Here is a 26,274-nt window from a genome sequence, read left to right as displayed (position 1 = left end):
ACCTTTACTTACCAACTCGCCCAAGTTGAATGACAGTTACCAATGAATATAGCTTGGTTATGTATATCAAGACCTGTGGTTAAACACACTGATTAATTTCAAGGTAACTTTTCTTTTTTTTTCTAAACGCCAATACGCTACTTGTACAACTTAAATTTACCATATTCTATATAGGTTTATGAAATTATAGAATCAAATTTTATAAAAAAATAAATATTCTATTGAAATTAAAAAATATAGATGGCTTTTATTTATAGCAATAAATAATAAAACACAATACATTAAACATATAAAATATGACAAAAAACAATACAAAAATGTACAAAACTTATCTGACCCTTACTAGAACTTGGTCTCCTTGTAGTAGGTATGGCGCTTAAAGTAGTCTAAAAGTAAGTTACCTAAGGTATAAGTGTGTTTAAAATTGTGTATCTTATAAGAGTAGCGCACATTTATATAAAACATAATTTTATTTCATACAAATTCCATTCTTGAGTCGCGTATTAAATCTTTTCCAAACTCATTTGACTTCCTTTGTTAGTATTTCAAAATGTCGACCCATTTCTCTGAAGCAATGTAAATTACCACGCTCAAAGTTTGTCATAGTAAAAAATACACAGTATTCAAACACGTTAACGCGAAAATAAAAAAGAGTGACAATAGGAGCCTACACAGTATCTTTCTGGCCGTATGACTACGAAGTGTAAATTTCGAACTTCGTATCTTGCCGTCCCGCTTACGCTAATATTATTTAATACGAGAGTGAGAGGACGGTCCTATACGAACTTCGATTTTTGAGTTTCGTAGTAGCCCCCCTCTTGTGATGGCGGACTGACGTAACCAGTACTTTGTTTCAAGGCATTGCCGTAAAGTTACGTTGTACCAAACAGACAAAAAAATTAGGGCCCTGATAATTCGTTATCTCAAAACAATATTTCCGTCAATTGACGTATTTTATTTCACACAGGAGCCACTTTATATTCTTGTTCACAGATAAAAAAATACGTAGTTCTTGTTTGTCTATTGTACTTTTTTTTCTTCCTCCGTCTTTCGACTGGGGCAAAGGAACTGGCTCATGCTTACGTATGTATTATAACGTGTGGGCTCCACAGAAAACCAGCGTTGCTGTACATTACGTGTGGCAACACATGCTGAGTGGAGGCCTTTTTGGTGTCATGCCGTGTCACCACGTAACTTAGTTTTTAGTGTTAGTTTTAAATAATACTAATAAAAAAAACATTTATTGCCCATAAAAATACATATTTGTGAGAAGGCACATACATATTTAGCTACATATGTGGCAAAAGGTTCAGGCTCAGCATGAGCGGTGTGACTATGCTTCATCGCGCTGATTTTCAGCCTACACCTCTACACAGCGTACAGACATTACACAAGACGGGTAGGACTTTTAGTGTTTTGTCTTATATTTGTACGGTGGTGATAGATAGATAAAAAAGTTTATTCACAAACATGCTATGACAATTGTACAAAAACAAGCAATTGTTACATATAAATTAAGTTGTCACGGCACAGCCGCAAAAAGGCGCCGACTCAGCATGTGCTGCGACATTGCTGTCACAGCGCTGATATTCTGTTGGAACCAGTAGGAGTTGACGCACTCAGTCACATTCAATTTTTACTCTAAGTGCTATAATATATAATTTAAGGTTTAAATAACAAACATAACAGATATTCTTTGAGTACAGGTACCTAATGCAAACAAAAACAAAGATTTTCGTAGCCTAGTTGTCAAATAGAACCGACGATACGGGTATTTAGCATTGACCTGAGAAGCTTCTGGCAATCCAATAAATATGTTTTAAACATTTGCTTAAACATCTGCCTTGAACGAACTCCTCGAACGTCATGGTCCCACTTAATTTAAATTAATACTTAATTTTTGTTTTTTTTTTCTAACAAACTTAATAATAAATTCAATGTACGCCATTCTAGAACCCAACTGATGTCGCCTGTCACGCTACAAACATCTAACACTGCTTTACATTGCTTCTTCGAATAAATTTTAAAGTTTAAAGTCGCTGATCTAATGTGGTTCAGTTTGACGAGTACGATCTATGTTTTAATTATTTGCCCGTGTTACAGGCCACACCCTGTAGATTAAACTTCAAAAGTCTCTACGATTTATTACTGCTTTTAGCCCTACTGTGGATTACCGTCTTAGAGCGTGTAAATTGAGATATGTACGTAAGGGTACTTAAATTATTCCTTACAGAAGTGTGCGACTGTCTCGCTTAAGCTTAATCTATCACTGACAAGATTTATGACCATTTGTAGCAAAAATCATTAAGATTATTTGTAACAACATTGGTTAATATTTATTTTTTTAAACCAGGGACCACTTAGATCATCATTATTAGCACAAACTTTTTTTACTCATCTTCTAAGTCACTACACTCTTAAGCCGCATTCATTCATTCGTTGTGTTGTGATGCTCTCTGTCTCTCTCTCTCTGACTGTCTTTCTAAAGCTTTGATGCGACTCAATACAAGCCGTCTCAACACACTGCACCAGATAAATGTGAACGCAACTTTATAAAATGTATAAAACCGATACCATTCCGATGCGTCACGACACAACACCAGAGATAAATGTGAATAAAGCTTGTCGCTGCTCTTGGCGGTGTGGCCGTGGTCGACGTTCTGCGTAGTCCGACTATAGAGATATTAGGTCTAAGTGGTAGTCATCAAGTCTATTATGGATGTCTTACAAGAAAAAGTATGCCTATAAATTGGGCCCTTTTCCGTTGTTATAAGACCTTACTATCCCGTTATCCGTTACGCTGAGTATGGCCCTTTTTGCTTCTTTCGGCACAATGTCTTTGTCTTTTTCTTTCTTTTTTAGTATGTAAGAGTGTGTAATAAGGTTGTCTTATTTTTAATTGTATTTTTTTTTCTTTTTGCTGTGCCGAAATTTGGCGAATAAATTTATTCTTTTCTTTTCTTTTTTTATAGTCCAGTTAAAAATGGTGGTTCCAGGATAATTATAAATCCAATTTTTGCTGCTTGGGTATACGATGTACAATATTCGAACTTCGTATATTGCCGTCCCGCTGACGCTAATATTCTTTAATATGAGAGTGAGAGGGACGGTACGATACGAACTTCGATTTTCGAATTTCGGACTAGCCCTTCACAACTTTCTTGGGTAAACAATTCGGTGGTATAGGTACGGTTGATTGGCAAAGTAAGTAGCAAGGTAAAAGTTTGTAGTGAATTACATTGAGGATCAATGTATTTTACTGTATTCTTACTCATCATCATCCCAGCCTATATTTGACCACAGGCCTCCTCTCAGAATGAGAGGACTTGGGCCGTAGTTCCCACGCGGGCCCAGTGCGGATTGGGAACTTCACACAAACCATTGAATGACTTCGCAGGTTTCCTCACAATGTTTTTCCTTCACCGCAAAGCTCGTGGTAAATTTCAAATGTAATTTCGCACATTAATTTAGAAAAAGTCAGAGGTGCGGGCCGGGGTTTGAACCCACAATTCTCTGCTTGAAAGGCGATAAGTCAAACAACTAGGCCACCACGCCTTTTTGAATTCTTACTAATAAAATTACTTTGAACTAGGTATTGCTCGCGACTCCGTCGGCAAACATAATGCATTGTCCGGGATAAAAACTAACCTACTGTCCTTCCTCGGGACTTAATCTATCTGTACACCGAATCACATCTAAATCGGTTCAGTTTTTTAGACGTGAAGAGGTAACAAACAAACATACAGACTTACAAACTTTCGCATTTATATATATTAGTGGGATTCAATTTGTATTTTGAAACAAATAAGCAAGCAAAATCATGCTGAGATGTTTCTTAAATTGTAATGAGTGTGGATCTGAAATAATAATATGTACATCGGTTAACGATATAGTAGCCTAAATTGTTGCCAGGTCGCTGCTGGACCTAAAATAATAGGTTTATGTAGACTGACTGTATTTCTAGACCAAGATAAATATCCCAATACCTACTCATAGTTCCAAGTAGACCTTCAATTTGAGAATTAGGATACCAGATAGTTACATAAGTCTAATTATAAGTATAATAACAGTACAGGAACGCGAAAACATAATATGCTGGAAAGAAAATTACTTGTATTTGTATGTTGCTTCGATATTACAAAGTATACAGGGTGACTATGGAAAATGCAAGGTTCGATTCTACTCGCATAGCTGAGCTACTTTTGTTCTGCACTTTTTAAAAACATGACCAGTGTTCGTTTTATTTTTTCGGGTCCATATTGACTCTCTTAAAAATCTTATTCCTACTTTTTATTTTACTACCGATTTGTGTTCATAATAATATCACTCTTCTTAACTGTTTTCTTCATACTTTATTTGTTCATAAATTCTTATTACTAACATCGGAACTCTGTTAATGTTCATATTTTTTTACTCATAATGTCATTACAAAGAACATAATGCTGTTTTTCAGAAAAAAATCCTTCATAACAGCATTATAATGACATTAATAAGATAATATTTGAACTCATAATATTGTTTTTCATAACGGTAACTACCTATTCAAAATAAGTTTTTCTTTAATTATATCGTTAATTATTTATATTAAGAATTAGTTAAAAAAATGTGTACGGTCCTGGCACTTCGCCGGCCGCTCGCTTCGCTCGTCGTCGTACTTAACGGGATACTTCCCTAAATACATCATTTTGACACCATCGAAAATTTTCCAAGCCTCTGCACGACGCACGTCAATAACGCGGATAAATGTCACTTCAGCTCGTTTGTGGTGCGCGTGCCACGGCTGCTGATGGGGACCATCGCGAGTGCTGCCTTCTGGCCGAAAGACGTCGTGTTCCGGCGGTACCGGGGCACCATGCCGCAGATGAATGCGACGTCGGGGACGGTGACTCAACGGGGTCACGCCGTTTTGTCACCAAATTAGTTTTAAATATTGATTATAAATATGTATGTTAGTCTATAAGGTATTTATTGTATGGGCCAAGTTGCCCGAAATAAATGAATTTATTATTATTATTATTATTATTAAATGTATAATGACACTTATGATTAGGATATTATAATATAAATGTATAATGACATTTATAATAATTAATGACACTTATGAGTAAGAAATTATATGAAAACAATATTAGTATGAACGAGGTGTATGATTAGTGATATTATGAATTCTGATGATTATGAGTTTCGAGCGTTAGTATTAAAAAATATATAAAGAGTGATCATTATGACGTAAAATGGTATGAGAAAAACTTTCGGACTTCTGATAATAGGACTTACAAAGTTATGTGAACTAAAAATATAACCGAATTGATAACCTCCTTGAACTAAAAGAATTTCCTTGCTCACCCGCGACCTTACGATAGCTAAGCTTATGCAAAATATGCGTGTTCATGCAACTGCATGAACACGCCACCTCCACACTGTAAGAACACACACAAATCACACAAACCCATCTATCACCACCACCACACTACACAGGTGATTTGTGTGTGTTCTTACAGTGTGGAGGTGGAGGAACTGCATGAACACGCATATTTTGCATAAGCTTAGCTATCGTAAGGTCGCGGGTGAGCAAGGAAATTCTTTTAGTTCATTGATATGGGCCTCCGCAAAGTAACGCCTGATTCAATAAATTATTTGATAACCTCCTTTTTTTGAAGTCGGTTAAAAATGCGCACTCATTTTTTGCATGCCAATTAAATCGTTTGTGATATATTTAGTATGATTGCGTTACAAATACCAGAATTTAACGATCGTTACCAAAATGCATCCAAAAACACGGTTTCCCTTTTACCAAGAGCATTTCTGGAACTTCGAAGACAAATAACTTTGTCTAGCTAATGCCGTTCCAAGTCATTTACAAGTAAGTTTGTCGGGAATAGTGATTTCACTGGATACAGAATATTTTTTGCAGGTGGTAGGTCCTTGTGCAAGGTCCGCCCGGATTGCTACCACCATCTTGCTCGCTAATCCTGCCGTGAAGCAGCAGTGCTTGCACTGTTGTGTTTCGGTGTGGAGAGTAAGACAGCCGGTGAAATCACTGGCACTTGAGGTATCCCATCTTAGGCCTCTAGGTTGGCAACGCATCTGCAATACCCCTGGTGTTGCAAGTGTTTATGGGCGGTGGTGATCTCTTACCATCAGGAGACCCACTTGCTCGTTTGCCATCCAGTCGAATAAAAAAAAAAAAAAAACCGATTTCGGTATATAATTTGATTTGATTGATTCATGCGTTAGTTTGCAGGGATTCATGTCTGAACCACGTTTGTTACGCTGCATTCACATAATAATATTTTATCTGTCATTTTCTGTTGTAATGCTCTCTGTCTCTCTCTCTCTCTCTTTCTCTCTCTCCCCATATATATAGCTTTGATGCGACACAATACAAGCCGTCACAACATACTATGTCAGATAAATGCGAGTGCAACCACATAAAATGTATGAAACCGATACCGTTCTGATGCGTCACGACACAACACGACAGAATGTGAACCGGGCTTTATTAAATTAGAAACATTGTCATTCCCGAATATATCCGACATGCACAGGGCCAATCCAAATAAGCCTTGTCTTAGCTTACGTGCATAGCAACTTATAAAACCAACTTTTAGGTAACATGCTAAAACTGCAAGCAATGCAAATAAAACCTGGATTGAGTTGAATCCAGGGCCAAAGCACCCGACCTCTTGTTGCTTCATGCTTAACCCTTTGGTTGGCATTCGCCATCTTTGAAAAATTTGCAAATGACGCCGCCATTTTGCGCAAATTCTCGCGATTGGCGTGCCTTCCGACAAATTCTTTTTCCGACAAAAAATAAAAGTGCCTATCTGATTAAATAGCAATAAAGTACGTGAGTGTTTATGTGCTTTTAATTGGTATTTGGCATTCATTCGAATTATGAGTTATTTAGTCGAAACCGAATATCCCAAGAAAGTCGAATAAGCCAAATACTCGTACTGAATACTATCGAATATTATAACATCTCTAATACAAACTAAAGTTCTGCCATGACTAACAAGTAACTAGTTTTTGAAGACACATTATAATGCAGTTACTAGAGTCTGAGTTAGTGGAGAGTTGAACGTGGGAGATGCTGAACTGTTTTATAGAACCCGGCATAAATATTATATGAATGTAGACAAGTTTAATGCATGCTGGTACCAAGTTACGTAGAACATGAAAATTTTAGTCCACCAATTTTATTCTAAGTCCTAGGCCACCTGTGGACCCCTATCATAAATAAATAATATTAAATTGTCTATTACATTGCATTTCATTGCATGTCATTACAGGCCTCCTCTCGGAATGAACCCACTTAAATAATAGGTCATAGGCCAAACCACTAGATTAAGCAAGATAAATAAATAAATATATCATGGTACACTTGACACCAGGTGGTAGGATCTTGTGCAAGATCCGCCCGGATTGCTACCACCATCTTGCTCGTTAATCCTGCCGTGAAGCAGCTGTGCTTGCACTGTTGTGTTTCGGCGTGGAGAGTAAGACAGCCGGTGAATTTACCGGTACTTGAGGTATCCCATCTTAGGCCTCTAGGTTGGCAACGCATCTGCAATACCCCTGGTGTTGCAGATGTTTATGGGCGGTGGTGATCTCTTACCAGCAGGAGACCCACATGCTAGTTTGCCATCCTGTCGAATAAAAAAAAATGATCAGCCCCCAAACTAAGCAAAGCTTGTACTATGGATACTAGGCAACGGATAAACATACTTAGATAGATAAATTCATACTTAAATACATATTAAACATCCAAGACTGGAGAACAAACATTCGTATTATTCATTCAAATCAAATTCAAATCTGCCCCGGCCGGGAATTGAACCCGGGACTTCAAGCTTCGTAGTCAGGTTCTCTAACCACTTGGCCATCTGATCGTCTATAAGTCGTAGATGAAGAAGCTGATAGAAACTAAATGAAGCATATAGTTGTCAAAAAACTAACCTCAAATTTTATTTCCAGACGCCATGATCGGTATGCGCCACGTTATGGTGTTGCTGCTATTCCTGAGCACAACCGTCGCGTACGCAACCCGCGTCAGCATGAGTGTTGCCATCGTCGCCATGACTAGCAAGAACGACTACGGATATCCGGTGAGTTATTACAGTCATGAACAGTACAGTTTGTGCCGGATGCCGATAATATAAGTATGAAGGAGTGAGGGTGGAAATGGAAATGAGAATAAGAATTAGGATGAGAACGAGAGTGAGAATGAGGATGAGGATGAAAACTGGGCAAGTGCGAGTCGGACTTGCGCACCGAGGGTTCCGTACACATTTTTTTATTTTTATATTTGAGTTCATTGAATGAAAGGTTCATTGCGGTTTACGATTTATGACGTATTAAAAAAAACTACTTACTAGATCTCGTTCAACCAATTTTCGGTAGAAGTTTGCATGGTAATGGGAAGTTACAGCGGGGGGGAGGGCACATTTTACCATTTTGTAAGTGTCTCTCGCGCAAACTATTCAGTTTAGAAAAAATATATATTAGAAACCTCTATGTCATTTTTGAAGACCTATCCATACCCCACACGTATGGGTTTGATGAACATTTTTTTTTGAGTTTCAGCTCTAAGTATGGTGAACCCCCAAAATTTATTGTTTTTTTTTAATACTTTTGTATGAAAATCTTAATGCGCTTCACAGAATACATCTACTTACCAAGTTTCAACAGTATAGTTTTTATAGTTTCGGAAAAAAGTGCCTGTGACATACAGACAGATATGACGAATCCATAAGGGTTCCATTTTTTGCCATTCGGCTACGGAACCCTAAAAATGATAGTGAGCATGAAGATAAGAATGAATTCACTAGCGCTTTTTGGCTTTGCAGTTCAACTCTCAACCAACTATTTGAAGCCATGACGTTAATTGTAACAAAAGTGTTCATGTAATTTGCACACTTGTTTCAGTAACTAATTAGAAACTATATGAAATATCCCACATGATATAGGGGACAATTCTGGAGCTTAAGTAAACTTTATTGTTGTATACTTGTAAGTACCAACTTAAAACCACGGATTATCCCATCATATCGAAGTTTACAGTCGCTCTCGTTTTAGTTCAGTAACTTATTTAGTAAGGTTTGGTCAATATCTATGAATTACAATCTCCTATTTGATGTTACTCATGCTACTGCTTACTCGGGTGGGCAGCATTTGAGAAACTCCGCAATGTCTTCTCGTCCAAAATTTCTGAAAGCCTTAAGACGAAAGCCTTTAACCAATGTGTGTTGCCAGTGATGTCACATGGATCCGATACGTGGTGCTTCACTATAGACCTTATAAATACGCTCAGAGTTGCTCCGAGAGCTATGGAGAGAGCTATGCTCGGGGTTTTTCCACAGGATCGAATCAGAAATGAGGAGATACGTAGAAGAACAAGGGCCACCGACATAGCCAAGCGAATCAGCTCATTGAAGTGGCGATGGGCAGGACATATAGTACGGAGAACAGATGGCCGTTGGGGCCGAAAAGTTCTCGAGTGGAGGCCGCGGATCGGCAAGCGCAGCGTAGGACCTCCACCAACAAGATGGACGGATGACCTGGTTAAAGCCGCGGGTTCACGGTGACTGCAGGCCGCTGCCAACCGAGGCAACTGGAGGTCTATGGGGGAGGCCTATGTCCAACAGTGGACGTCCTACGGCTGAGATGATGATGTTACCGCTACTACACGTGTACGTGGGCTTCGTCTATGCGATAGATACCTATATTATCATGCAGTAAACACGGAATTGCGGAAGTGGAGTAAGAGCGTTTGCACGACATATTTTAATTTAAATACAGAAGTTTTTTTGTGTGTGTGTGTGTGTGTGTGTGTGTAAGTACGTGTGGACGTGATTACAATTTTTTTATTGAACTGCCTGATTTAATGGTTCACGCAAATAAAGTCACGAGTTAAAATATAAAGCATTAGTTTTACCAAAAATTTACAAGAAAATCTGCTTGTAAAACCCCATCAAGATAATCTACCCTTATATTAAACACCCTACGTTCTTATTAATTAAGGGTTTACCCTTAATTAATTCTAGTGCTTCATATAAACGACCTAAATAAATTCAGGCCTAACCCAAACCTAAAGGGTAACAATAGACAGGGTGCAAAGAAATCAATAACACCCTTGGGCCGTAATGTATTTTTCTTTATTAAAATTTATGAGCAATTATACCTATATCACGTGTTTTTTGTGTAACTCAAGTGTTAATACTTGGGTTTTTTAACCCCCGACGAAAAAATAAAGGTATTTTAAGTTTGACCGCTATGTGTGTCTGTACGTGGCAACCGATTTGAATGCGGTTTTTTTATTTGAAAGCAGGTTTTCTAGCGATGGTTCCTAGACATGTTTTGTCAATATCGGTTCAGCCGTTTTTGAGATATCGAACCTTGAAATGACAATGTCAGGGGTTTTCCAACTTTTGTTGGTGAAGTTATAAAAAACATTGTGATTAATATTCGATTGATTTTGATTCAAGCGTTATTTGGGTTAGGTTAGGTTATAAAACCCAAAAAGTTCTGTTAAAAAAAAATTACGCTTTCCTGGCCAAAGATACTTCTTGTTAGTAAAGATTAAAATAAAGTTATAACTTAAAACAATTACTTTGCTTTCCTTATGCAACATATTGTGTGTTCATGCAGCAAAAGGTGTCACTGTGACTTTTCACAAATGAACAACGTTACAAAGTTTTCCCCATGTCTAATTTGTATGAAGTTTGACGGGCGTACGTCAGCTACAGGCCGCATAAAAATATGCAAGCCTCCGATGCAAGCTCCTGGAATTGTATTTCGGGGTTCATTCATGTTTCGCACACGTTTGGCAGCCAGCAGGGCGGGGCTTACTCCGATATTCGAAAATCGAAGGTCGTGTCGTTCCGTCCCTTTGACACTTATACTATTTAACACGACAGTGAGAAGGACGGTACGATACGAACTTCGATTTATGAATTTCGGAGTAGTCCATCGGATTCATTTTGCAACTGTTTAATATTTCTGAAACTGTAAATATTTCAGTATTTTTGTAAAACTAACCTAACCTAAAGGGTTCTACACGGTTTTCTATCGTTTGCCCGAATTTCATATGCCCGAATGTATCGTTTTCTAGAATTTTCATTTGCCATAAAGTAATTTATTTCTGAAATAGTAATTTCTTCAGAGTTGATATTAAACTAACCTAACCTAACCTACTGCATTCTATATGATGACATTTAGAAAAATCCATCAAAACAGCGCGGTTCTTTATATTTTATGGCAAACGTTGGTATAACAAGAGAAATTCGGGCAAATGATATTCGGGCAAGTAAAGGTAAACGGTTCTACACGATGGCCCAGAAATAAATCTTGTAATATTTACAGTTTTAGAGTTTGCGAAATGAATCAGGTTGCCAAACGTTAGTTGCAAAATGAACGGACACCGTATTTCGGGCCTTAAATATTTCACGCAGAATAAAAGCAACGCCTGGCAAAAAGTACACCGCGACGTACATTCATATCTCTTTTGCCTTTTGTATATCAGAATGCAAATTGCAAAGAACTGGAAATTCATGTTGAATAGTTCATTAAATATTTTATGCTTTTACGGTATGGGCTTTTTGTAAAATTAATTAAGGGGCTATCCTGTGTATTTTTATTATTCACGTTTATTATTATTTTGCATTTTATACGTGACTTTTATAGTAGAGGACATACTCAGAGGTTTACTCAAGTATCGTGGGGACCCAATCGATTTTGTAGATTACTTCATTTTTCCATTTGTTTTGTTGTTTTTCCAGTGGTGGGAAGCATCTAAAAAATTTCAAAAATATAAGTAAAAATAAGAAAGCATATCAGATATTGTAGTTAAGTTGCACCAGCGTGTTTCTGGTACCGAAAGTAATCCTCTGCCAACTTGCATGGTGAGATTGGCCATCCGGAAGGGTAGAAAATAAAAAATATTAAAATTAAATCCTGTGCGTCATATATTCAAAGGGGATGTTAAGTGAACCCTAAAAATGCTCCCATTCTAAAGACTGACGATTTGAAAGTGACGCAAGCTCGAAGCTATTTTTTTAGGGTTCTGTACCTCAAAAGGAAAAAACGGAACACTTAAAGGATCACTTTTTGTACGTCTGTCTGTCTGCCTGTCTGTCTGTCAAGACCCTTTGTCTTAGAAATCCGTGGAATTATCAAGCTGAAATTCAAACTCAAAACTTCTAAGCCAACGCAATCAAAAGGTTCAGCCGTTTATGCTGCAAATTTTCGACACTCGCAAGGGAATCAAAACCTACAGGGTACTTTCCGTAAACTCAGAGTCTTGAAATTTGGTACGAAGCAACGTCTTATAGCACAGATAAAGGAAAAATTGCGAAAAACGTAAATTTTTAGTAACATCATATAATAAAATTATTTTTAATAACTTGTAAGGAACCCTCGGTGCGCGAGTCCGACTCGCACTTGGCCGTTTTTTTTTAGTGCATAGTACAGAAGGATGCCAGTATCCTTCCTAATGTTCATATTATGACACGCTCAAGTAAATCCCAAAATTCCTATAACTAACGAGATACAAAACCAACAATTTGTTATCGATTATAATTATGTATAAATTATATACAGCAAACTTTTGTTTCAGCGAAGTAATATTCCCAATTACCCTACAGCAGTATACTTACTAAAGCGAAAGAGGCAAAGCAATGTGTTTTTTAATGTGTGTGCGTAATTTACTATACCAATATTTTCACCCAATCGAGATGTAGTTATGCCGAAATCACAACTGCTAAGTCTACGAACTTATTTAGTCCATTACGATCTATCATCATCATCATCATCATCATCATGTCAGCCGAAAGACGTCCACTGCTGGACATTGGCCTCCCCAAGGCTCTCCACTCAGACCGGTCTTGTGCTTTCCGCGATCTTGACCAGGTCATCGCTCCATCTTGTTGGAGGCCTACAGACAGCTCGTCTCCCGGTCCGCGGACGCAATTTGAGAACCTTCTAACCCCATCAGCCATCAGTCCTGCAAGCAATTTGCCCCGCCCACTGCTACTTCAGCGATCTATATTCTGTAGAAAATGTGCCTTAATGTTAAAGATCAAGTCTGCTGTATATTTTTACACAGTGCCACCGTAGCCACCATTAGCTACGTGCTTCCCATACAAACTGCTATTCCATTTATTGCCACCAACCAGTACACCCCATGTCATTCAATCGCGAATAATGTGCTGGCAATTTCTCGCTAGCCCTTTAGCTTGTCTTTTTTCTTCTATTCTAGTTAGAAAGCGACACGTGCATCGACCGACAAAGTTGTCAAAAGCCTTTTGTAATAACCTTTCATGTCGATCTACTATAATGTATATCGATACTTTTTCTGGAGGTTGTTAGGCCAAATAGGTGCTGAAAAGGCTTAGGGTTGGGTGAAACAGTTATTGTAACTTTAAGGGGATTTTTGAAAGCCCCTTTCCAGTATAGAGCACTGATTTACCCAGATTATGGGAGTAAAGAACACGCAAGCATTTTTTGGTTTAAATATATCTCTATCATCTAATAAACCGTGGAATCATGTTTTTAATACTTTAAAAATATACGAATACATTTTTAGTAGTCAGTTAGACAGTAAGATCCGATTAACTTCATTTGCTGATGATTTTTACGCCGTTGTCTTATTCACCAGAATTGTGTCATGTTGAGGTGCGACTAAATCGCTACTTTAAAAACGGTAACGGCACGGAATCGCAGTGACGCACCGTATGCGCACAGTTTTTATCGCATGCTCTCCACACCGCTGCTTGTTGTTGTTTCTTTAAAAAAATATGGCTCTGTCCATTGGAGGACAATTTTGCCAGTGTCTAGTAATTTGCCGTTGTACGGTAAAAAAATTCTAGAAAACGAAATATGAGAGGTAATGGTGGATGAACGAAATGGCTTGTTCCACACCGCTGCTTAAAATACGGAATCGCAGTAACGTGCCCTAAACGTCAGGTCTTTACCGAACAAAAGCCGTGACGTTTACGGCACGTCACTGCGATTCCGTACCGTCACCGTTTTTTAGGCAGCGGTTTGGCCACACCTTTAAGTGATTTAAGGGAAAATTGGTAATATATTAATTATATAATTATTATTATATAAATAACCATAATGCTGGAGTCCGGGATTCCGGGGGTCCCACTAGATTCCTTAGTCGCCTTTTACGACACCCGCGGGAAGAAATAAACTATCATTTTCTAAAACTAGGCACGACACCATAATTATTTAGGTAACTCAAATAAAAAGGCTTCCAACTGACTTGCGTATTCAAATTCTCCGCACAGTACTCAACACAACTATTTTCTTCCAGGTCTTCGACTGGGATCGCAGCATCCAGGACACGATCCTCTCTCCTTCTTCTGGGGATACATCGTCCTGCAGATCCCAGCTGGTATGCTGGCGGGCAAGTTCGGTGGGAAGTCACTTATACTGTGTTCCATGCTGGCCAATGGAATCGTGAATATGTTCGTGCCTTTTGCTGCTTCTAAGGTAACTATTTAGTGATTCGTCATCATTTTCATCATTAACATCATCAACATTATTATCGGCCAGAAGACGCTCATTGTTGAACAAAAGTCTCCCTCATCAAACGTCATAATAAACGACAACTTTCCACCTATATATATCCCGCTTGCAACTTTTACGATGTCGTTGGTCCCCCTAGAAACCATCAATAGATTTAAATGTTCCATTTTCACCATCTCCAGTCTATATACGTCCCATCAAAAGCCACCTCTAAGGTTGCGAGGCCTTAGGCTGTAATAATAATAACCCCACGAGCTCTGGCCTGATTATAACTTCACAGAAACTATTGAGCATTTTAGAAGTTCACTTGCCTCATGATTTTTTCCTTAACCCAAATGCTCATGGTCAAATTTAGAATGTAATTTTATACATACATTCTGAGACGACAAAGGTGCTAACTCGACCTTAAACCAACGAATCTCTCCTTAATCGAGTAAACCACTACACACTACATCGTTATCATCATCATCATCATCATCATATCGGTCATAGGACGTTCCACTGTTAGACATAAGCCTCCCCCATAGACCTCCAATTGCTTCAGTTGGAAGCGATCTGCATCCACCGTGAATCCCTGGCTTAGCCAGGTCACTAACAATACAATAGGGTTAAAACGATATCATCCACATACGCAACTGATTTTGCACCCCACAAATCAAAGCTGTGAGTGACGAAGACAGCCGGCAAAAACAATAAGCTATTATCGATATCCATTGCCTTAATCCAATAACTGGGCAGATTGATGTCCCCTGTGCCGGGTAAAGGATAACCGGGAATTATACGTATTAGAGGGTATATATTACCCGTATATTACTAGGGTGCCGCAGTGGGTAAGTTAAAGACAGTAAGGTAAGACTATAAAATTGCCTGGCCATGCCACATGCCACACATGTATATCAGGAGCAAACTTATTTGAGACATATTGAAAAAAAAACGTACAAACAACCCCTAATTAAGGTGTTATTGGCACGCAACAAATAATTACTTCGAAAATACAAACTGAGACATGAATGCACAGAAAAACCAGAAAAAAGAGACCAGAACTGGGAATCGAACCCAGGTCCTCAGCATTCCGTGCTGCGTGCTATAACCCCTACAGCACTGCTGGACAGGAATCTAGACACGATTTTTTCCTATGCATACATATCTCAGGTTGCTTATTTCTACTTTGCTACTTAAGCAGCAGCACTAGCGACATCTATGTGGCGTCGACAGACGTCACACTCTTTCGGAACCAACCGCTCACCCAGACAAGAGATCTGCTGCTGGTCTCTTTTACGGGATACCCGTAAAAGTAACAAATTTGGAGTTGAAATAAAAAATACAAAAAGACTCCAAAAAACCAAATAATTACTTTTATAAAAGCGTGAACTAACTTATTTTTATTCAGGAAAGGTAATAACAGGTTTTATTATTATTACTTACTACGGCCCGCGACTCCGTCGGCTAACAATTCATTTATCGCTTTGCAATTTTCCAGGATAAAAACTATTCTTGTGCTAAGGTTTGAAAATATCTCCATACCAAATTTCATCTACATGGTTTTAGCGGCTAAAACGTGAAGAGGTAACAGCTGCCAGACAGGCAAAAATTCTGACAGATAGAGTAAGGGCTAGGGCATACAATGCCATACAACTTTTGCAGCATCGACTAAACAGTTTAATCGATGCAAAAGCTTTATGAAAACGCTTGCCCTAACTTCCGTATTAAAATACCTTATAAGGGTCGCGGGTGAGCAAAATAATTATTTCAGTTCATTGATATGGACCTCCGCAAAGTAACGCCCGATTCAATAAATTATTCAAAGTATAACTAAGGATACTAACTGTTGCTAAACTATCTACTGTGGTACCCAATCCGTCATCCGGCTTATGTGTTATACTTCCGCACGTATATAGCTTCATCCGATTCCGGCACATTTTTTTTATTTATACGTTTATTTTTGTTATTATATTTGCTCAAACACCTTTCTTGGTGGCTATCTCTATTCGCGAGTAAGCGGAAATGATCTGTGAAAGCGGACCTTTTATTGAAAATACAAACTGAAATATAGATGCACAGAAAAACCAGAAAAATAAGACCAGCACTGGGAATCGAACCCAGGTCCTCGGTATTCCGTACCGCGTGCTATACCGCTACACCACTGCTGGTCAACGGTACAGACACGAATTTCCCCTATGCACCTCATATCTCAGCTTGTTTGTTTCTTATTTAGCCACTTAAGCAGTGGCGCTAGCGACATCTATACCGTAGCCCTCATCGAGAAACTTTCGGCAATCCATTGGAACCAACCGCTCACCCGGACAAGAGATGTCGTTACCAAGCAATCAAATTAAGATTGTTTTTGGAATCTTTTTGTATTTTTTATTTCAATTCCAAATTTTTACTTTTACGGACCTTTTATATCACAATTTTTTTACATTACTCCTTGAATTTTCTTTGAACTGTGTTTAAATCATAAAAATCCGTCTCATTTATAAAGTACATTTTGTAAAGTTCATAAATGGAATTTGGGAAAATCGTAAATAATACTTTTTATTGCAATATTCCCACGGGACCAGAATTAACGCATATTATACATGAAACTCCGAAACATTAACCGCTGCCTTTAGACACATTAATTTTTACAATGACGTGCTTTTTGCGTGGATGACACGACGTAAGTGTTGGAAATAACAATTTAACCGCCAGATAGATAATGGCTTATGCAAGAAACGCTGCGGGTGAAGGCTAGTTAACGACTGTAATTAATCCAGAGCAAGTAAACATCCCATTAATTGTGCAGAATAACAAACATTGGATACGGAGTAATCACAAGTATCCATCTCGACGAAACTTGTGGCCGCGAAACAAATTGTCGCAATTTGTTAAAAGAAGCCCTCTGAAAGAAATGTACCAAATTCTATTTAGCACTGTGAAAATTTTGGAGGAGTCAAAACTGAACGAATTGAGACCTTATGTCTTAGTGCGAGCTTTCAATTAGATGGTACTGTTGAGTTCTCGAGGTGCACTGAATGTGGTTTCTTTGAACGTTTCTGAGATGAATTGGGTATGGTCTATCAGGGTTTGTAAAGACAGGACATTTCTAGAAGATTAGGGTTGTTGAACTTAATGAAAATCATAATTGTTTCAATTGAGCTTTCTGCAACTGGTCGCGCGGGAGAAAGTATTTTGTATTTAACCTGACTAAGAACATCCTCGATGTAATAAAGCGAAATTATTATTGAAAACATAGCGTTAGCTAAGCGATTTTTTTTAGATATTGTTTTTTTTCGTTGGTTAAAAAAATGCATGAAAAGCCACTAATGCCCACTACATTTACATACAAATATACTTTCATAAATCTTCGTGCGTCATGTCAAAAAAAAACACAATTCTCGAACAAGTACATAGCATTATAAATAAAGTACCAGCGCAGTATATAGATAAGTTAGTGTGTAGGTATACAATCTCTTCTAATGAACCTATTTAGAATACATCGACGATGACATGTAGACATTGGGCCGATCGATTGCATATAAATTTGTTATTAATCATTTAAATCGAACTTTTATGAGTGTTCATAGGGCCACTCTAATCTTGTTCACTTAGCCTGCTAGACCCTTCCAACCGTCGATAGGATAGTGGAACTGGATTTTTAAGCCTTACTACCACTAATAGTGCATTATTTTGAGAACAAAAAATCATGTCATTTTAATTTTTAAAGTAATTAGAAGCGTTTTTTCTTGCAATGTTTGGATCCTCCACGTCGAATGACCAAATTCAAAAGCTAAATTGAAACTGGAAACTACGATAAAATGTGGACTTAAGGCATTGCAATTATTTGATTGACTTTGTCCACAAAAATTATAGTCAGCATTTCAGCAAGCACTTATATTATAACTTATGTTATTAACAGTTATAAAATTTTTTTTGGATAAACTTATTTCAACAGTTATATATTTATATATTTTTTAATTTGTTTTCGTCCGTATCGTTTCGTAAAGTTTAATAGATTTTTTTTTAATCTCTTTACCATTTGCAATACCTACTTTAATTGACCTTAAAACCAAAAAATCTTAGAATCGGTAAAACTGTGGCCGGTTCAATAGTCATAAGAAAAAACCTGAAAAACCCAAACACCCAGTGGCTGTGAGACGGCTTCCCAGAGCATATGTTCGCATTTGATGAGGACATCAAATGCAGGGGCAGGAGCCCAGCATGCCCGTCCACCTGTACTGAGCGAGACCTCCGAGATGCAACGGACAGGGCTATAAACACCGCTACTTTCTGGTCGCGGATACTTTGAACGAGTGAAGCCATCGACACGAAAAGAAGAAGAATAGTTATATTGTATCCATATATTTTTCATTACCTATTTCAGGGCGACTGGGTAGCGGTGTGCATCTGCCGTATTCTTATGGGTCTGACCCAGGGGTTCTTGTACCCCAGTTTGCATGGCCTTCTGGGTCAGTGGTCCCCGGTAGCAGAGAGGAGTCGGATGGGAACCATCGTCTATGCAGGTAAAATAACTAGCTTTTTGGATCATTTGACTGTTTAAAGACCATAAGGGGTGCGATTGTACGATAGCGACCATCCCCAGCGAGCTGTTTTTGAAAAGACCTATATGTAAATCTAATAATTCTTTGTTTCTCTTATTTAATGTGGCAGAAAACTGTGATGCCATCCGTCTCTATTTAATTAATCAATACAAAAAAATACGGCATCCTAAATAAGATAATGAAATTAAACAGAGGATAGTGAAACGGAGGAGCTAGTAATTTAAAAAAATAATAGTACTAATAGGTAAATTCCAATTATAGGAGCACAACTTGGCACGATCATTGAAATGATGACAGCTGGTGTCCTCTCCGCTAGCAAATGGGGATGGCCTTCCGTCTATTACGTCACTGGCATCACCTGCCTGGCGTGGTCTATTTTATGGATTATTTTCGGAGCTTCAACGCCTGGCACAAGTCGATGGATCTCAAAGGAAGAACGGAAGTACATCGAGACCAATGCGGGATCTGCTGCTATAAGTGAAGCTAAGGTAAAAAAAAACAGCATCGCAAGGTTCTGGAGTAGCAATTTTTACCTTACGGTCCTTAGAATGTATCATTTATTAATCTTTAATATCCATAACAAATTTCTGCTTGAGCTTGTTTTCTATTTGTTTCTATACCTACATACTAGCTCTACATACATAGTTACCTGCAAGACCTGCAAGTCTTCAATAATACGTTATCTGTATAACATTATACGTAAAAATGTTTTAGAAAATGAAAACACCCTGGAGAAGCATCTGGACCTCTCTTCCCTTCTGGGCCATCCTGCTGGCCCACAGTGGCCAGAGTCTTGGCTTCTGGACCCTCCTCACGGAAATGCCTTCCTATATGGACAAAGTCCTTGGCGTCGACATTAAGAATGTAAGCTTCCTTATGGTTTTCTTTAATTGCAATAACAATTTTTATTTTTATTGCATCAGCAGGTGTTTTAACAAAACCATTAAGAGTAAAATTAAGTTTAAAATTACTTACCTAAGCTTTGAAAAGTTCTCTTCGAGTTTTGTAAACTTAGATTTAACATTAAACTAACAATCGTAAGTTTCAATTAATAATTAATTTACTCGATCGTCTTAACATTACCTGGTATCGCAATGTTTTTTTTTTAATATATTTATCTTTCAAATTCAAAGATAAATAAAACGGGTAAATTAGCCGAGATTTTTTTTAATTAAAAACAAAGACGTCGTTAAAGTCCAATAAATTCGTCTTTTAAAACATTATAAGCTTCTTCTGAATAGCACAGTAAATGACGTAAAAAAAAAAGAAAAAAAAGAAAGAAAATACGTTAATTTGGAACAGTGTCTTGAAATTATTACATAAAAGACAGACAAGGAAAACATTGTATAAGTTACTGTTCACGAAACGGACCCACCTTATCATAATGGCGGCTCAAAAACTACCGCTGCAGGGCTACTATGAAATTCGAAACTCGAAGTTCGTGTCGTGCGGTCCCTCTGACACTTATACTATTTAATACGAGAGCGAGAGGAACGGCACGATACGAACTTCGGGTTTCGAGTTTCGTAGTAGCCCTGCTGGTTTTCCGGTGGGACCGTGAAGCCGTCATTGCACGCAGTACGTGCGACCAGGCCGTGTCTAATTGTGAACGCGACCATTTATGGCCAGCGCTACCAATACGAGCATGACTCGGTCAACCACACGTGCAGCAAGCAAGACAAAAAACAATAGTACATAGATAACTATTTTCTTTTTCAGAATGGTCTGCTATCGGCACTTCCATACGTGGCCATGTATATACTCAGTTTTATCTTCAGCTGGTCTGCAGATTTTCTCATCAACAGGAACATTACTTCCATTAGTACCACTCGCAAGATTTTCAACAGTATTGGTATGTTCTTTATTTTACAGGAATTTTACTGCTATTTCTTTTAAACTCTTTTAAACGTAAAAAACTAAGACTAAGTAGGCTACTTCAGCGAGAAACACATCTTTACTATTTTATGATTATCATAACTGAATTTTAAGCAGTCGACCAAAGTGGTGACCAAAAAGTGGTAAAATTTACACCATAACTCAGCGAAGGACCGCTGACTGCCCTTTGGATACCATGTTACCACAAGATTGTTTTCAATTAGTTGGTTATTGGTTTAGATTGGCTTATCTAGTCTAATTTTCTGTTCTCTCTTTCCAGCATTCTGGGGTCCAGCCTTGGCTTTATTGATTCTCTCGTACCTTCCGCCCGGCCACTTGACACTGGCTGTGGTGATACTGACATTTACAGTCGGCCTTAACGGAGCACATTATGTCGGCTTCCTCGTAAGTATACTTTTAAACCTTTTTTAAATAATTAAGTACTTATTGATTATTATTGTTTTCATTGTGAATTTTAGCATAGAAAAAGTAAGCGAAGTATTACGTGCTTTACTAATCAATTAACATGAATGCTCATAGTCGTTGATGAATGAAATAAGAGGTACAACTCCCGTCATTTCACTGATAATTTTATAAAAAAATACACGGCAATAATAACGTTGCAAGAAAGTCTATATATTGCACGGATTTTTAAGATGACTCCTTAGTATAACAATGTATTTCTTCCTTTTTCAACTTCCTTTCTTGCATTTTATTAATTTATCTCACACAATTTCGTTCACATGGAGTGTGGCAACATTTAAAGACTCGCCCTATTTTAGTATTTGTCGACTTAATTTAGTTTTAGTTATTTACCCGTGTAGTGTCGGGTTAGAATTACACCTCTCCATTTCTTCCGTGGATGTCGTAAGAGGCGACAAAGGATATAGGTTAAGGTACACCGTAGGCAACAGGCTAGCAACCTGTCACTATTGTACCGGTTTTGTCAAACTTTAAACCTAAAATTGCTAAAAGTGGTAACGTTTTGTATGCCCTGCCTACCGCATTTGGGAAAACAGGCGTGATGTTTGTGTGGTGTGTGTGTGTGTGTGTGTGTGTGTGTGTGTGTGTGTGTGTGTGTGTGTGTGTGTGTGTGTGTATGTGTGTAGTTAACTGCAGTCAATATTAATTCTTTTCTCAAAAAGATATCACCGTAAAGCCTTAAATGTACTTCTTTAACTTAGCGTTATTATCTTTTTACAGATCACCCACATCGACATATCCCCCAACTTCGCGAGTACCCTGATGGGTATCACCAATGGCTTCGGGAACATCTTCTCCATCATGGCACCGCTTAGTGTCTCTCTTGTGGTCAAAGACGAGGTAATTTATTTGACATCATCTAAAGCTAAGTGTTTAACTGATAATCAGCGCAAACTGTACGCCATTTTTCTTTCTATTACATGGTGTGGCACGATGGTAGAAAAATATGGTGAATTCATGTGATTGCAAGTGCCAAGGCGTTATACAATAAGATAAAATAATAATTTATTTTTAAATAAAATCATTAATGGTACGTTGTGATCATGCATTTAGTATTTTGCAAGCGTTTTAGCTTGAGATAAGTTCAGCGGCTATATTAGGTAAAAAAAATAATGCTTTTGCTGCTTTATACATAGAAGGCCTTTATATAAGTTTCCATCAAAGAATTCGCCGTGTTTTCGTGAAACGTTAACCTTTTTGTTTTTTACCGAAATTTACTAGAGTTAAATACTAATCCAAGTATAAAAAGAAAAAAATGCTAAAACAACACTAATCACTGCTGCAAAAAGCAAGCCAGGAATCACGTGTCTACTCGTCATCAGTATCAAAATTTTGACAGTCTAAATTACAAAAACTAAAACGAAAGAGCCCATAATATACGTATTTCGCCAACATTAAAACCCTGGCGGATTCGAAAGCATTCCCTGCTACACAAATTCATAATCTTTTCATAAACTTCCGCATCAAACCGAACGCTTTTACCAACAAAAGGCACCCTACCAACCTAATTATTAATTAAGTTGCTTAATTATCTTTCAGACGAGTGCCTCGGAGTGGAGGAAGGTGTTCTTCATCTCTATTGCCTTCTACTTCCTTAGCAACTTGTTCTATGTCTTGTTTATGTCGGGCAACATCCAAGACTGGAACGAGCCGCAGATGATAAAGACTTTGGGTAAGTTTATTAATTATTGGGTACTTGTAGTTAGTATAAATAGTTATTCATGCTTTCCTCATGCTTCAGGTATAAAAGGTTTTACCATGTTTTATATCTGAAATGTTCTTAATATGCATTTCATTAAAGGAATGAGTGCAGTTTCATATTTCACCAAAAGTTCTGAAGTTCTATCGTGATATAGCGACAAACAAACAGACACACTCCACTTACAAATTTTTGCGTTTATTATAATATATCAGTGGGATAAATATAGTAACTACTAAGAATCCTTTTTTTGCAGAAGATGGCGAAGAAAACAAAGATGTCAAGAAAGAAAATAAAACTAGTAAAAATTATGGAGAAGAGAAGTTCTAAAACTGTAAAATGTGATTTGAAACTAGTCAAGTTTTTTTTACTAAACAAGGTTTTTATGTATTTCAAAACAGAAACCAACATTTACCGATTTCAAATGTGTATAAAATTAAAGTGCCAAGGCAGATTTTGTTGTAACACTTTAATCAAAACAATAGGTGCAGACTAAAATGAAACATTCTCCTAATTCGAAATTGGTTGGATTTTAAGATGTAAGCTATGGTCTGTATCATAAAAAGGATTCAACCATGTATCCATTAATACGTACGAAGCACAGACTAGGAAAGTGTCGTGATTTAAAAGCGCGAATCGCTTACTTAGTTAGAGAGTCATGCATTCGTTTTCTATGATAAAAATGTAACGAATCGCTGCAAAAGATCCGTATTATTGACAAGATCACTACGATGATTGGACTGATGACCTGGTTAAAGCTGCGGGTTTACGGTGGATGCAGGCCGCTTCCAGCCGAAGCAACTGGAGGTCTATGGGGAGGCCTATGTACAACAGTAGACGTCGTAGACCTGATATGATTATTATTGCTACAGGTTACTGTTTTTCCCTTCAAAGTACAAAGTTCCCAAGAAGCGTAAATGCAGCAGGTGGGTTTTGCAGGTGGTAGGACCTTGTGCAAGGTCCGCCCGGATTGCTACCACAAACTTGCTCGCTAACTCTGCCGTGAAGCAGCAGTGCTTGCACTGTTGCGTTTCGGCGTGGAGAGTAAGACAGCCGGTGAAATTACTGGCACTTGAGGTATCCATCTTAGGCCTCTAGGTTGGCAACGCATCTGTAATACCCCTGGTTTTGCGGGTGCCTATGGGTGGTGGTGATCTCTTACCATCAGGAGACCCACTTGCCATCCAGTCGAATAAAAAAAAAAAAAAAAACATAGTTGCGGACAAAACATATCTTAATGCGTAACAACAAGTTTAGTATGGTCTGCTTCAGCTTATTATCCAGGGGAGGCCGCAGACCACCTGGCCATAGACGTAGCTCCTGGTTAAGAAACCTTAGAGACTGGTTCGGAATGAGTACCAGATCCCTCTTTCAAGCGGCAGTCTCTAAGGGTAAGGATAGCCCTAATGATCGCCGACCTCAAATAGGAGAGGGCACCGGAAGAAGAAGAAGAAATCATATTTTGTTATATACACAATTTATTTCGAGCACATGAGTTAATTGTACATCAGCCAAATAAGTCGTTTATCAATTTTTAAACAAGCTCCTATCAAATGAATGTCGCTAAAGTCGAACTTTCAAGTTGACAGACACGTCTATTGGCATTATAATTTTATGACATGCAAACGATTATCAACTTTAGAGTGGTAGACCACATATTTTGCTGATGGTACTAACGATTGCGTTCACAAATAAAAAGATAAGTACGTATTAATATAATTTATTTTTTATAATATAAAACGAAAAAAATGTTCAAAAATAATTATGGGAATTTATAGTTACCTAAAATAATCATAGAATTGTGATGGTGATATTTTATATGTTAAGTGCCATGCATAAATACCTCAATCTGTATTAATTATGTCAATATAGAATCATATTTCTATTTTGAATAATAACACTTTGATTCATATCATAACAATTTCATCTTCTATTTCCCCATTCTCTGTTAGGTTTCTGATTGATAATCTTTTGTGACGGTTATTTCTGGCCTCGTCTCTGTTTCTCTTATAATTATTCAACAGAGACAGCATCACACATTAACTAATGGGAACTCTTTTTAGGTACTTATTATAGTAGTGAAACAGGTCCTCAGTTTGTTTTATCACAGTATAAAACATTTCAAAAATGTAGAATGTTAACACGGAAGTTTTAAATTATTACACAGGTATTTTCTAAACGAGCTCACTTTGCTTAATATTTTAAAAATCAAGGTTACTATTAAAATGTCACCCTGCATATTTCCAGGACTGGCCTCAGAGATTCGAAACGTGTGGCCATCGTCAAACTAACCATAACCACACCAAAGACTGCTTTGATCAAATTCTTTGATAAAACATTCACTCGTTTTGAGTCTAAAGCTAAAGAGTGACGGTCAAAGTTTGATCACAACAGCGGTAAGGTCAGGCTAAATTATACGTAGTAAGTAAATGTAAATAAAATAGAAGTGTAAATATTTATTTGTGTATATAAGTGTAAGTAAATAAATGAGTGAAAAATATTTTGCTATTTTACTTGAAATAATGCTTTTCTAAAACAAAAAGCCTTGTGTCCACGAGAACTCACAAAACAGCAAAAGAAAAGGAATCGATCAAATCTTTCACAGGGGATTACCAACCCAACTGTTAAGAAAAATCTGCAAATAAAAAAAATAAGAAAAACCAGTAGTAGTTACCAAAGCGAAAGTCAAAGTGAAAATATCTTTATCCAATTTAGGCTATAGCAAGCAATTGTGTTATTCCAGATGTCTAGCTATCTACATAACAATGTCATTTAAATCCGTCAAACTCAAGCTGTTTTAACGTGAGAGCATTTTCACATTATCCGATCTGATATCGGTATCGAACGACGACACGATATCGGGGCAAGTAAAATGTATGAAATATGTACCTGTCTTTCATATTGTCCGGCCCGATATCGGATATCGGAGCCGACAGCGATATGTTGCGGGCACCATCGGACGCTCGTGGGCTGTCGGACGATAATTTTGTATGTGTGCTATGCGTGTATCCAAATTGTGTCTGTGTGCGCAGAGCCCGATACGTTTCGGCCATTTTGAGCCGGCCGTATCGGAATGATTTTGTTGGAAATATGTGATAACAGTACATGGTGTCGGCTATCGGGTGTCGTCCATCGTCGTCC

General features: G+C 37.7%; 1 pseudogene; it reads left to right on the top strand.

The window, feature by feature from the left end:
- Nucleotides 1-24,596, top strand: part of LOC141437260 (putative inorganic phosphate cotransporter) — a 51,551-nt pseudogene extending 26,955 nt beyond the window's left edge.
- Nucleotides 24,597-26,274: the final 1,678 nt, after the last annotated feature.

This window comes from Choristoneura fumiferana, chromosome 17 (assembly GCF_025370935.1).
Source record: "Choristoneura fumiferana chromosome 17, NRCan_CFum_1, whole genome shotgun sequence".
In the NCBI taxonomy this organism is placed as follows: domain Eukaryota; kingdom Metazoa; phylum Arthropoda; class Insecta; order Lepidoptera; family Tortricidae; genus Choristoneura; species Choristoneura fumiferana.
Note: the sequence above shows the minus strand (reverse complement) of the source record. Positions and strands in the feature narration are given on the sequence as shown.